This window comes from Cupressus sempervirens, chromosome 2 (assembly GCF_028749045.1).
Source record: "Cupressus sempervirens isolate cs-2001-9-10 chromosome 2, ASM2874904v1, whole genome shotgun sequence".
Classification (NCBI taxonomy): Eukaryota; Viridiplantae; Streptophyta; class Pinopsida; order Cupressales; family Cupressaceae; genus Cupressus; species Cupressus sempervirens.
In genome coordinates, this window is record NC_143119.1 from 765,626,981 (window position 1) to 765,639,726 (window position 12,746).

The window sequence follows — 12,746 nt, forward strand, 5'->3', positions numbered from 1 at the left end:
AACAATTTCAGATCTAGCAAGGATGGATGTAGAACATGTCCCAAAGAACCAACTGTCTCGTTGAATAATAAAGAGACTATTGTACATAATGATCCACAATCATATCAACCTTGTAAGACTAATCATGTAGAGAATGGACAAGAGGGTCAGACTGTTCCCTCACAAAAACTAAAGAAGGATCTTCTTAATCAAAGAGAAGATGTATATCATCAATAATGTCTCCCAGATCTACTATGTAGGACTCCACAAACAAACCTAAAATATCTGTTATGTAGTCATCCCCTGATTCTAAAATAGAAGATAAGGTGTACCCAACTATTCTAAATTACATGGACCTATTACTATAGCAATCTATGCATGTGGAATATGCTAATACAGTGACCTTGTTCTACATATGTCAATAGGATCCTCCATATTTGAACCTATTGAATCACTATCACTTTCCACAATGTATGAAGTATGGAGAGGATTAGAGGATAAGCTTGGTGAACTTTCCTCAAAGTAAGCATTCCTCTCTATGAATATCTCATGAGTCTCATGATCCATAAGTCTATATTCCTTAATACTATTGTCATATCCAATGAAAGTACAAGGCCTTGCTGGTGGTGCCTTGCATACCCTTGATGATATGTGTACCCATGCTGGAAAACCAAAATCTCTAAAGTTTTTTATGGCTGGTTTTCTACTGCATAATGCCTTAAAAGGAGTCATTCCATCTAAGACATTATGAGGAGACCTATTAAGGATGTGATTGTCATTTCTTATAGCTTTGACTTCAAGTGATGGATCAAGAGACTTACATTGAATTGTACAACTTTCCATTGATTTAAGAGTTCTAATCCTCATTGCTACAACACTTATCTTTTGTGCACTAAATGCTACTAGATTTTGAAGATCAATACCCTCAAGTTCACAAAAGTCTTTAAGTCTTCAATTTACATATCTACTTTCATTGTCCATATGAAGAACCTTGATGGCTTTCCTTGATTGCATTTCAACATGACACTTGAAGGCTAGAAACTTATCAAACACTTCATTCTTGTGATTAAGAAAGAAGACCCATGTTTAGCATGAAAAGTCATCAATGAAAGTGAGGACATAGTGACCCTTACTAACTAATGATACTAAAAAAAAAGCCTGCTAGAACCGTGCGAACCAACTCAAGAATAACTGATGCTCTCCAAAACTTCCCTTTGTCAAAATTCTCTTCTTGATGCATATCCATCAAACAAGTTGAACTTGTAGAAAATTTTATTGTAGGTAGAACTTTGACCATATTTTTTAAGCTAAGTTGATGAAGATAGCAGAAGGCAAGATGTCCATACCACTCATGCCATAATTTACTTTGTGATTGGGAATGTTTCAATAAGGCATGTGAAGGAGACATAGGCACAAAGTGGGAGAAAGAATAAAGCCATGTATCATGATTAACTTTACCCACTGCAACCAATGACTCATCCTTAAGATTTCACACCATGACTAAATCAAGAAGGAACTCAACTTTATTGCCACCTCCATACTAAGTGATTTGGTAAATTAAAAGGACATTAGTGCTAAAGTTAGGAACATAGAGAACATCTTTGAACTCTCCATTTTCCATCTCAACTTGTTCTTTCCCTTCAACTTCCAATTGTGTATCATTCACTACAAAGATGTGAGGTACACTAGTACATTTGGGTTCATTTTTTGACCTTTATTGGTCAAATTTTTGACCCAATTTCCAACCAACTTTCGACCAACTTCGACCAACCCGTTGGTCGATATTTTTCTGGTCAAAATTTTGACCAACTCTCTTGTTGGTCAAAATTTTGACCAACCTATTGGTAGAAAACCTTCCCAAGCCATTGTGTAGGTTCAAACAGGAATTGGTCAAAATTTTGACCAATGAAGGTCGAAAGTTTGACCAAAAAAGGTAAAAAAAAGTTTGCGCGTTGGTGGAAATTTTGACCAACAAAGGTGGAAAAAAAAAATTAAAGTGTTGGTGGAATTTCGACCAATGAATGTGGAAATTTTGACCAACAAAGGTGGAAAAAAAATTTAGACGTTGGTGGAAATTTCGACCAATGAAGGTGGAAATTTTGACCAATGAAGGTGGAAATTTCGACCAACAAAGGTGGAAAAAAAATTTAGATGTTGGTGGAAATTTCAACCAATAGAGGTGGAATTTTTGACCAACAAAGGTAGAAAATTTTTTTTGCGCTGGTGGAAATTTCAACCAATAAAGGTAGAAAAAAATTTAAGCATTGGTGGAAATTTCCACCAACAAAGGTAGAAAAAGCCAAAGAGTTGGTGGAAATTTTGACCAATGAAGGTGGAAATTTCCACCAATAGCTAGGTGTAAATTTTTTTCAGGCATTCTATAAAATAGTTCACATGTCTTGCTTATGATATGACATTTTACATGCATCCTACATTCTCTCATCTAGCTGATGATGGATCATGCAAAGTGATCTGAAACCATGATTCTAAAAAACACACAATCAAATCCAAAATGAACTTGCACTACAAATGGATTGTGGAAATCTAATATTGTTAATTTGGCATGCATGTCTACTAGGACAAATGTATGTTTACGTTGTGATTGTCTTGGTAGACATGCATGCAATTTTACCAATATCAGATTTCCACAATCCATTTGTAGTGAAAGTTCATTTTGGATTTGATTGTGTATTTTTAGCATCATGGTTTCAAAAGACTTTGCGTAATCCATCATTAGCTGGATGAAAGAGAGTGCAGGATGCATGCAAAATGTCATATCATACGCAAGGTATGTGAACTGTTTTATAGAATGCTTGAAAAACATCGACAGTAACTAATATGAAGAATATATAATTAGTTATATGATTGAGACAAATCATGTAATAGTGAGTTGGTTGAAATTTTGACCAATGGGTTGGTCAAATTTGGTCAAAATTTGGGTCAAAACTTTGACCAATAAAGGTCAAAAAATGAACCCAAATGTACTAGTGCAAGTATGCTTGCCAAGATGACTCTTTGAGTTCAGTCATGAAGTCACTCCACCAAAGTGCCTCATCAAGGTCAATTGTTAGGACCACTCATTGAGCTTGCTCACCAAGTCATCTCGCCATGTCGTGTCTCTAAGTGGCCTCACTAAGTCAGCTCACCAACTTGCCCCACCAAGTTGCCACTTTAAGCCCACTCACCATGTTAGATCGCCAGGCCAACTCCCCAAGTCAGCTCGCCAAGCTGACAATTGAAGTGCGCTCACCAAGTTGACTCTTTAAGTTCACTCACCAAGTCTGCCCCCTAAGCCAACTCTCTAGGTCAGCTCACCAAGTCACCCCCACTTGCCCCACCAACTCGCCACTTTAAGTCGACTCACCATGTCAACTTGCTAGGCCGACTCCCCTAATCTAAAATCCTTATACAAAAATAAATTTTATAATTAAAATCTACAAATCACATGTATTTGGTCATTGACATTTTTGCATTTTAAAGTTAATACTAGCACCACCTTTGACTGAAGATAACTAGCAAATGTTTGTTGAATGAACATAGTCACATGTGCTATTGGATGAATGGCTTCCTCTCCACCAGCTTCATCAAGGCATATCGACTGCATAGTATCAACTGCAAATCTAAAAGGAAAAAGAAAAACAAGATATCAATTTGTGTGTGTGTGTGCACATGCGAGCATGCATGCATGTGCCATGTAAGTATGTTTAAGCACATCAATGGAGATTAATTTTTGTGTGCACATAATTTGTAGCATATCCTTAAATACTCCTTTCTATGAGAATTTCTATCTTGATATATGTCGGTATGATTTAAAAATTGAAAGACTCTAAGCACTTTGCAATTCATGTTACCTCAAAGACTCGTGAGCATCTTCCTATTTTCCATATCCAAGGTGATTGCCAATGTTTTTAATTCTAGAAATTATTCTAATTGGTGATAAGGCACCATCTCCTGCTCTCACTCTCAAGACAAGAAACTCAAGCTCACACATAAAGCACCAGTCTTTCTTCTAACCTGAGCAGACCCAAAAAATAGTATAGGTTATTGTTTTTGCAAGCCGCAACTAATATTGCAATGCTTGTGTCTAAGGATAAATCTATTGAGAAATGATAACATACATTTTTGAGAATCCGATCCATGGAGTAGATAGGCTGCAAGAGGTTTTGTGTATATCAGGCACTGAAGCACCACGTTAGCAAAGCAACTACCAATAGACCAGTGGAAAGGCAAAGATCATGAATAACAATCTACCCAGAAACTAATTCTTTACGTTTAAAAATTACAAGAATTCACAAACAAGATGTACCCTAACCCCTCCCCGAATTGGACTTACAATTTAACATATTATACTTATATTTCAATGTAAATGACACAAGATTATAAATCAACTCATGAAGATATTATCATTCTACCATTCTGAACTTTGAGCTTGGTTTTTCTAACAGTCATTTGGATTGCCATAGACCATAAAACAAGAGGGAAAAGCATGTGCTCTCAAATAGAATAAAATGTTGGCACATACCTATCTTCCACATTCCAATTCCAATGGACAAAGTCACCAACACAGATATTATGCCGAGTTATTGATAATAGATTCTAATGCATACATTCAAATGGAAAATATGAAAATAAACAAGTGGAACAGCCTCAGTTATTTACCTTTGGGAACACCCAGTTTAGGGAAAACTCTAGTGCATGTTCTTACTCTGTTGCCTACATACCTTTCTATGCAATAGTGTTCTCTCTCACATGTGGGGGCAGGGGAGACAAGGAGGCTCCTTTGTTGTCTCCTTGGCTATGCAATAGTTTTGTAACACCCTACCCCCTCTCTCTCTCTATGCAATAGTTCAAAGTTATAATCCACATTTGAAATGTGGAAAGTTACCAAATTTATTCTAGTTTACTCTCTTTTGTTCTTTTTCATGTAACAAGAGACCCTGTAGTAATGGAGTTGTGTTTCCCTAGTACATGATCTAATTCATCATTCAATGCAAGACCCTGACCAAGAAGCTCCTCGTCCCTGCATTAAATTTGAAATAAAGGTGAACCAACTAGATAATGGGCTAATAAAACATGCTTTATTGCTAGTGAGAAGCATTAAAAACTAGTTCACTTTGCATTTGTAACCTTGGGTGGGGTCTTAGCAACATGCTCGCATTGAACCTTTGATGTAAAGGAGAAGTACACAAGCTCACAACCCTCAGGAAGACTTTCTTAGATAAGAAGTTTCTGAGCAGACACAAATCCTCACTAATAATGCTGCTGCAATTTTCTTATTTAAATCCAAACAAAGTTGTATTATCTTGGGCAGAGGAGACTGTTGTTGTTTGTGGTTAAGGATCATTTAGGTCAGTAGAATCACATGCAAATTGGATGTGACATTGCAGTAAGAAAACTGTAATAAGATCTAGGAGCTTGCCTAGTGATCAAGGCTTGAGACTGGACACTGCATGAAGTATTTTTAGGCATTTGAGTCTCAAGCATCACCAGCTCAAAATCAAACTAAAAAGGAAACTTGGTAAATAAAACTAAATAAAAAAAGTATTCTTGAGTAAGCATCAACATTGTATGAACAATACCATTACAATGCACTATACCTGGTACAAATATATTGTTGGCTAAGTATAAAGAACATTGGTGGTGAATTCAAGTCCAAGCTGCAAAAGTAAAGACATTTACATAAAAACTAAGCAACCTTGTCTCTCAAGAAAAGATATATAGAGATTTCTGACTGAAATTACAAATTGATGCTAAAAAACTTAAACCATAAGAATTGTTCTATAGAATAATAAAGAAGAAAGATGAAGAATCAAACACCTGAAGGATACAATGTTGATGCAGCTTCAGAAAGATCTTCTGAAAGACATCATATGCTCAGGCTGAAGGAGCTTTGAGATTCATTACTACACTCAGAATGGGCTCATCTTCAATCTTCTGAAGACTGAAGATGAGCCCATTCCTGAGTGTAGTAATGAATCTCATATAATGCAACAAAGAAATAACATCAATGAGAGTAACCATGCCATCTCTTAGCATTCTCAATATTTCCATTGGCACATAAAGAACTGGGCTACACTTCACAATGCAAAAACCTTGAGTAGAATTCATTGTGGGAAGAAGCAAGTTATGTTTCCTTGGCTAGTGTTACCTAGCAATCATTTCATATAACATCTTATAACAGAATTCCTAAAGCTAGCCACATTTTGAAATGAGATAACAACTGATATATATATCATTTCAAACTCAATTTATTCTTATTTGTGCATAAAAAATTTGCATAAAATGCCAAGCAACCCCACTGCTTTAATATCAACATTTTCTCAGCAAAAACCCAAAAAAGCTTACCTCTGAATTCCTTATTTATGATTCTAATGACGCAAAGTAGTCTTGTTGTTGGTGGATATAAACTAAAGTCTGAAGGATACAATGTTAGAGCAGATTCAGAAAGATCGTCTAAAGGACATGATATGCTCACGCTGAAGGAGCTTTGAGGTTCATTACTATAGTCTGGAATGGGCTCATATTCAATCTTCTAAAGATTGAAGATGAGCCCATTCCTGAGTGTAGTAATGAATCTATAACCTTGACACCCATCTCTTTGTAGACTTGCACACAAGCTTCATAATACTAATGACACAATTCATTTGTCCATACTATTGGAGCAAAAATACTACTGTAGAATCCAAAAAAAGTTAGGCCAAACAGGTAGATTACAGAATCATGAAATTGTGAACCATTCCACACACACAAGAAGAATAGTACCTTGAAGCACTACTAATCAAATCTTCATTAACAGGTGGGCAACTTTAAAAAATCAAGCATGTCGACTCTGAGAGGTCCTAATTTGTTTACCCCAAACTCAAATTAGATAATTGTCATCATAAAAATTGAAATATCTATATCTTTCAAATGAAATTGAAGAAATCTAAACACATAATACTAATAAAAAAATTGTACCTGGAGATAGGTTGCCATTCTCTTAATGTTCTCAATGTATTCAGGAAGTGGTACATGAGGACCTAATCCTGAGGGGTGAGGATCCGAAGAATCATTTCCACCAAAATATACAATGATTAAAAAGGCCTGTTGAACTGCATCCTGGGTGAGCCAAAGCAATAAATATATTAGATTGAGAATATCCAACATTTGCATATAGAGCAATTGCAACACCAATCTCATAAAACCTATAAGGCAAGCATGAATCTCATAATCATAGGTAGTGTTACTATTTACAGCCATTGAATAAATATGTTGACAACACACAATATTTATAAATATATCAAACTCCACAAAATACTATGCAGTAAAAAGCAATAATAAAATAACTGTGCTAGAGGTGCACAGTTACATGACAGATCTATTTTTACTTATGAACAAAAAGAAACAAATAATAAACAACCCAACATATGTAGTTTTTCTGCAGCATGGTGTTAGTCCTTTCCTATTATCTTTTTTCCAATAGTTCCAACAAATACGTGCAATTGTGCCTAATGGAGATCACACAAATCTGATATATAATTTGATAGTTGTAACATATGATCCATGAGAGAAATTTAGCTTAAAAGATGCACTTTCTAAGACTTCTATAAACTCAAGTTTGAGGATCCATGGAAATATGTTTGTAAAACTACTGTATTGCAACTGGAACAAATTCATGGTAAAAAATTTAGAAAGGAACTTGAAGAACATACTAACCACTCATCTTCATCATGTTGTCCAGATGAACAGCTTCAGTAGCCATATGTTGAGATAAATGACTTTAATTGGCTAAATAATTGAAGATTTGCACCTCGACAAGTACCCCACATTTTCCCTGCACTACTAGTCTGCTATGAAACATAGACGTACTTCCTGTGGGGTGTATATAAGTATGCTCGCCAAGTTGAAAGTTTGTGAAAACCCCTAGGTTTGGCTTTTACAATTTACCTTGGCATGAATTCTTTTTGAAAAAAGGGGCGAAGAATAGATATTCTTCTCCTGCCTATTTGGACATCATGGTTGAGTCTCATGAAAAAGGTGTTTTAGTCCTACCATCGGATCCAATTTGAATCCATGGTTGTTGCATACTCGCTATGGCAAGATGCTCATATGTTACGCATAGCGAGATGGCAATCAATAGAAAATTACTTGTGATACTGAAAAGTGGAATCCGATGCTGCGAAATGTGTTCATGGGATGATCTTATGACCATGTGATACGTCCCAAACCTATCAGTTTCAAGAAGGAATACATGTGGGAAAAAACTTGCAAGTGGTGTCACAGAGTTCAAAAATATCCGACGATTCACCAAGTCGCTAACGGGAAATACTTGCGATTTTCCAGTGGCAATATAGCGAATGCCCGGATACTAGCTAAATAACCACAAAAATGCACCGGCTAAATAGCCTGTGCCATTACCTCCCTTACTTCCGTTAGCTCCTACAAAATGTACTGTCCTACAAGATTTTGGGATGTATCGTTTTAAATAGGCCTGGGGCAGCGTGAGGGTGGGGAAAAATATTTATGGGGCCCTGAGCCTACATGGTTGGAAGTTGGAAGTTTGTGGTCGTGGGCAGTTAGTGTTAGGGATTTGGGGTTATAATGTAAGTTCTAGTTTTAGTATAAGTTAGTTTATATATATATATATATATATATATATATAATTTAATTAATATATGTCTTTTAAAAATTAGTTTAGAATTAAGTTAGTTAGTTTTTTTTTTTAAATTATTTAAATTAATATTAAATTAAGATTAGTTTTAAAAAATAAATTAGTATTAGATTAGTTTAATTTTAAGTTAGCATAAATTTAATTTAGTTTTTAGTTCTTAATTAAATTTATTGTTTGTGATAATTAATTTAGTTTTAGTTTAAAGATAGATTAGTTATTTAAAATAAGTTTAAAATTTAGATTTTAATTGTTAGGTAGTTTAATTTAAATCTTTTAAAACATTGAAAATTTATTGTTTGAAAGTTAAGTTAGTAGTGTTAATGTCTTAATTTTTATTTTTACTTTTTATTAATTTTAGTATTATGAGTTGTTAATCAATAGTATCAGATTTTAGATAGTTTTTTTAAAAATTAGGTTTTTAGTATGTTTTTAAATTAGGATATTTGGCAATAGAGTTGTTTGTTTTGTATTAAATAAAGTGTTAGTTTAAATGATGTTAATTAGATTTTTTTTTTTAGTGGAATCAAATATAATTGCTTTAAAAGCATAGTTGTGTTAGTATTATTAAATAGTATCATTGCTAATTTATTTTTTAGGATTGTATCTTATAGACCAAATTCAACATATAATTATCTCTTCTTACACAATAATAAATTTACTTATGTATTTACCTTTATAATATATTTTGACAATTATATAAATATTATTAATTCTTATTTTAAATTAAATTTTATCAAAAAAAACTAATAATTAATATAGTGAAGTTGTAAACTTGTAATAAATTAAATTTTAAATAGGAAATTTTTGAAATAAATTTTCTAAAATTTAATTGATATAAACTCTTGGAGAACTACTATGCTAAATCTATGTGAATAGTTTTTTTAATAAAAAATGATATAATATTTAGTTGAAACTTTAATAAACTTATTTTATACTCTAATTATTAAATTTAATTATTTTTAATTATTTTAAAAATAAATTTATATAATAAACTTCCCTATCTAAAATTTGATACTACTCATTAACAACTCATAATACTAAAATTATTGCCAAATATCCTAATTTCCTATTTAAAATTTAATTTATTACAAGTTTACTACTAATGTTTGCAAGAGCAAGACTGCAAATTAGAATCCTAAGCAGAAGTTCATGGGTCATTGCCACAAATGCAACAAACAAGGACATCAGGCACATGAATGCAAAACCAAGACCTTGAGCACACCAAGATTTGAAGGGTACTCCTATAACTATCAGAAGTATGGAGATAGAGCATATGAGTGCAGATCCAAGCCTAAGTGGTCATCAAAAAAATAGACAAAGGTAAATCACAATGGAAAATCTTATAATTAGGATTACAATACTAGGTATAGTTGTCACTACTATCAAGAGTATGGACATGTTCCTAAGAATTGCATAAGAACACACTTTAGAAGTGACTACAAAAAATGGTTGAGTCAACTACATGTTTTAGTTGGTTGAAGATTGGTCACATAAGTAAGAATTGCCCAACAAGGTCAAAAGTGCCAAGCAGTGATTCAACAAAGGCAAAGAAAAAGAAAATGTTGAGAATGTCAAAGATGAAATGAAAAATACATGGAAGAGAAAGGAAGATTGTAGCACATCAAGTTCTGATGGGATCTCTTCAACCAATGGGTCGATTGATGACACCACCTCCAACTAAGAAATCAAGAGGTATGTGTGGGACTGATATTTTAATAATATATCATAATTATTTCCAAGGACTTAGTTTTGAAAAGATTATATTTTCATTAAGAAAGATGCAAATTTTTGTTTAGAATCTTGAAGAAATCTTTTAGTTTTTCAATTTCCATGTTACTGTCAAGCATGAAAATTTTCACTTAAGTTGTCGAGTGAAATCTAGTTGATACTGAGCTATGATGAAAACCAAGAGTGCACAATGCAAGTTTCGATCAATACTTTTATGTATATTTTTCTATGTGTAGAACACATTTCCTTCCTTTGGAAAAGTTTTATGAAAGACAAAAAAATCCATTGTAGTACAAATAGGAGAATTCATTGAGAAAATGGGAGAGAGCTTTGAGTCTATTATGACTATCTATTTTGAGGACTTTAAGTAGTCAATGAAACAAAGACACAAGATACTAGTGTCACTAGTTGAGAAACATTTCAGTGAGGTTTGCTTTCTAGTTGATACTGATTTCACAAATGTACAAGTTGTAGCTCCAAGTGTTAATGGTTGAGATCACTAGGATATGAAGTCAATGTGGATGAGGCATCTATAGTAATTGCATCCTTTCTTGCAGAAGAAGACGTAGATAATAAGGCTACTAACTTTGTAAATTGTGATGTTGCCAAATCAAAGATAACTATGGATCTAAAGACAACATTAGTGATAAGGAAGAAGAAACAAGATTGTCAAGAAATTGAAAGAAAAATATGGTGAAGGGGCAAAGTAAGATGATGAAGATGATAATGATGATGAAGAAGAAGAAGTACCAGCCCAAGTACCATTGGCCCTAACACAAGGTCAGGGAGAAGATCAAGGAGAAGAGGAAGTCGAGCTTGAAGAAGGTGTCAAAGGAGAAAAAGTTAGTGAAGAACCTATAGCCATAGAGAAGAAAAGAAAAGATAAAGCCTTAGTAGTCAACAATTAAAGAAGGTTGTAAAACCTAAGCCTGCAGTTCTAGCTACACATACTAGCACAAGACCTACTACTAAGAAAGCTCAAGAAGTAGCCAAGCAAAAATAAAACAAAGCTAGGAAAGCTATACAAGTTGATGTGTCTGAGAAGAGACAAAGGAGAAAGTACATTGCTCCAACTAAATCATATGAAGAGAGGATAGAATTTGATGATAATAGCCAATTTAAAGTGGTAAGTCACAGTCCTTCTGATTTAGATTATCTATGTGAAAATATAAAGAATAATGTAGATTTGAGTGGATTTTCACGTATTGGATTTGATAGACTTGGAAAGCTAGAAATGGATAAAGTAGAAGAGTTAGTATATGCCATGATGGTAACATTTAAGATGACTCTAATTGATATTTTGAACTCTCTACCAAATACTTTATATGATAGAGCTGAGAAAAGATGGAAATATAGTCTTACAATAGAAAGGAATATTAGAGAGACTAAACTTGTAAGAGTGATGCCAGATTTAGGTAAAGCTAAGATGACTAAAGCCATAAAGAAGTATACAGGGAGATTTTCTCCTAAGTATCATGCATTTAATATTCTCCAAACTAAAATTGAAGATGTTGTTCAGAAAAGTACCCAAAACTAGAAGGTAATTTATGGGCTGACAACATCTAAGGTAATTGAGGAGAAACCTATTAAGGTAGGTGAAGATAAAGATGAGAAAGAATTAAATGAGGTCACTAAAGTTGATACTGAGAAGGATGAACTTATGGAAGGCACTAAAGAATGGGAACAAAAATAGGCAATAACTGAAGATGAGTAGAAAATAGAATAGAGTATACCAGATATACAAATGTTGAGTGCCAATCCACTACATGTGACAAAAGTAGACACTAAAATCATATAGATCAAGGATGTTTCTAACACTATGACTCAATACATTAATTCACTAATAGAGGAGGACATGAAGAAGATACTACTAGACACCACCACCAAGGAAAACTTATGTAGTCACCCTATATTGGTGAGTTTAGATGAACTTAAGGAGGCAAAGAAGACATTTATAGAGGTGGAAACTCGAGACATCAAAAACCCCTTAATTTACTATGATTCAACCTACATTACCCATTGTAGTGTATCAAAGGAAAGAAACAACCACCATGGCTAACATCAACAAATTGGTGAAAATTTTGTTACTACCAAAAGTTTCTACTCAAGCACGGGATGGAACACAAGTTCAAACAAGACAGGTAGATACTCATCTACCTACAACACAAGTTCAAGATGCAATTGAAATTTAAAAGAAAGAAGAGGAAAGATGGAAGATTCAAACTTGACTACATAGCCTTGTTGGAAGATTGGACAGATTTTTGGAATATTGGTTTGATGATAATATGTAACACTCATGACTAAGTTTTTCATTGATGTCAATATAGCATGTTTGATGTCTTATGTGGTATTTGACAAAAGAACAATGGAAAGATAAATTTGATATGCT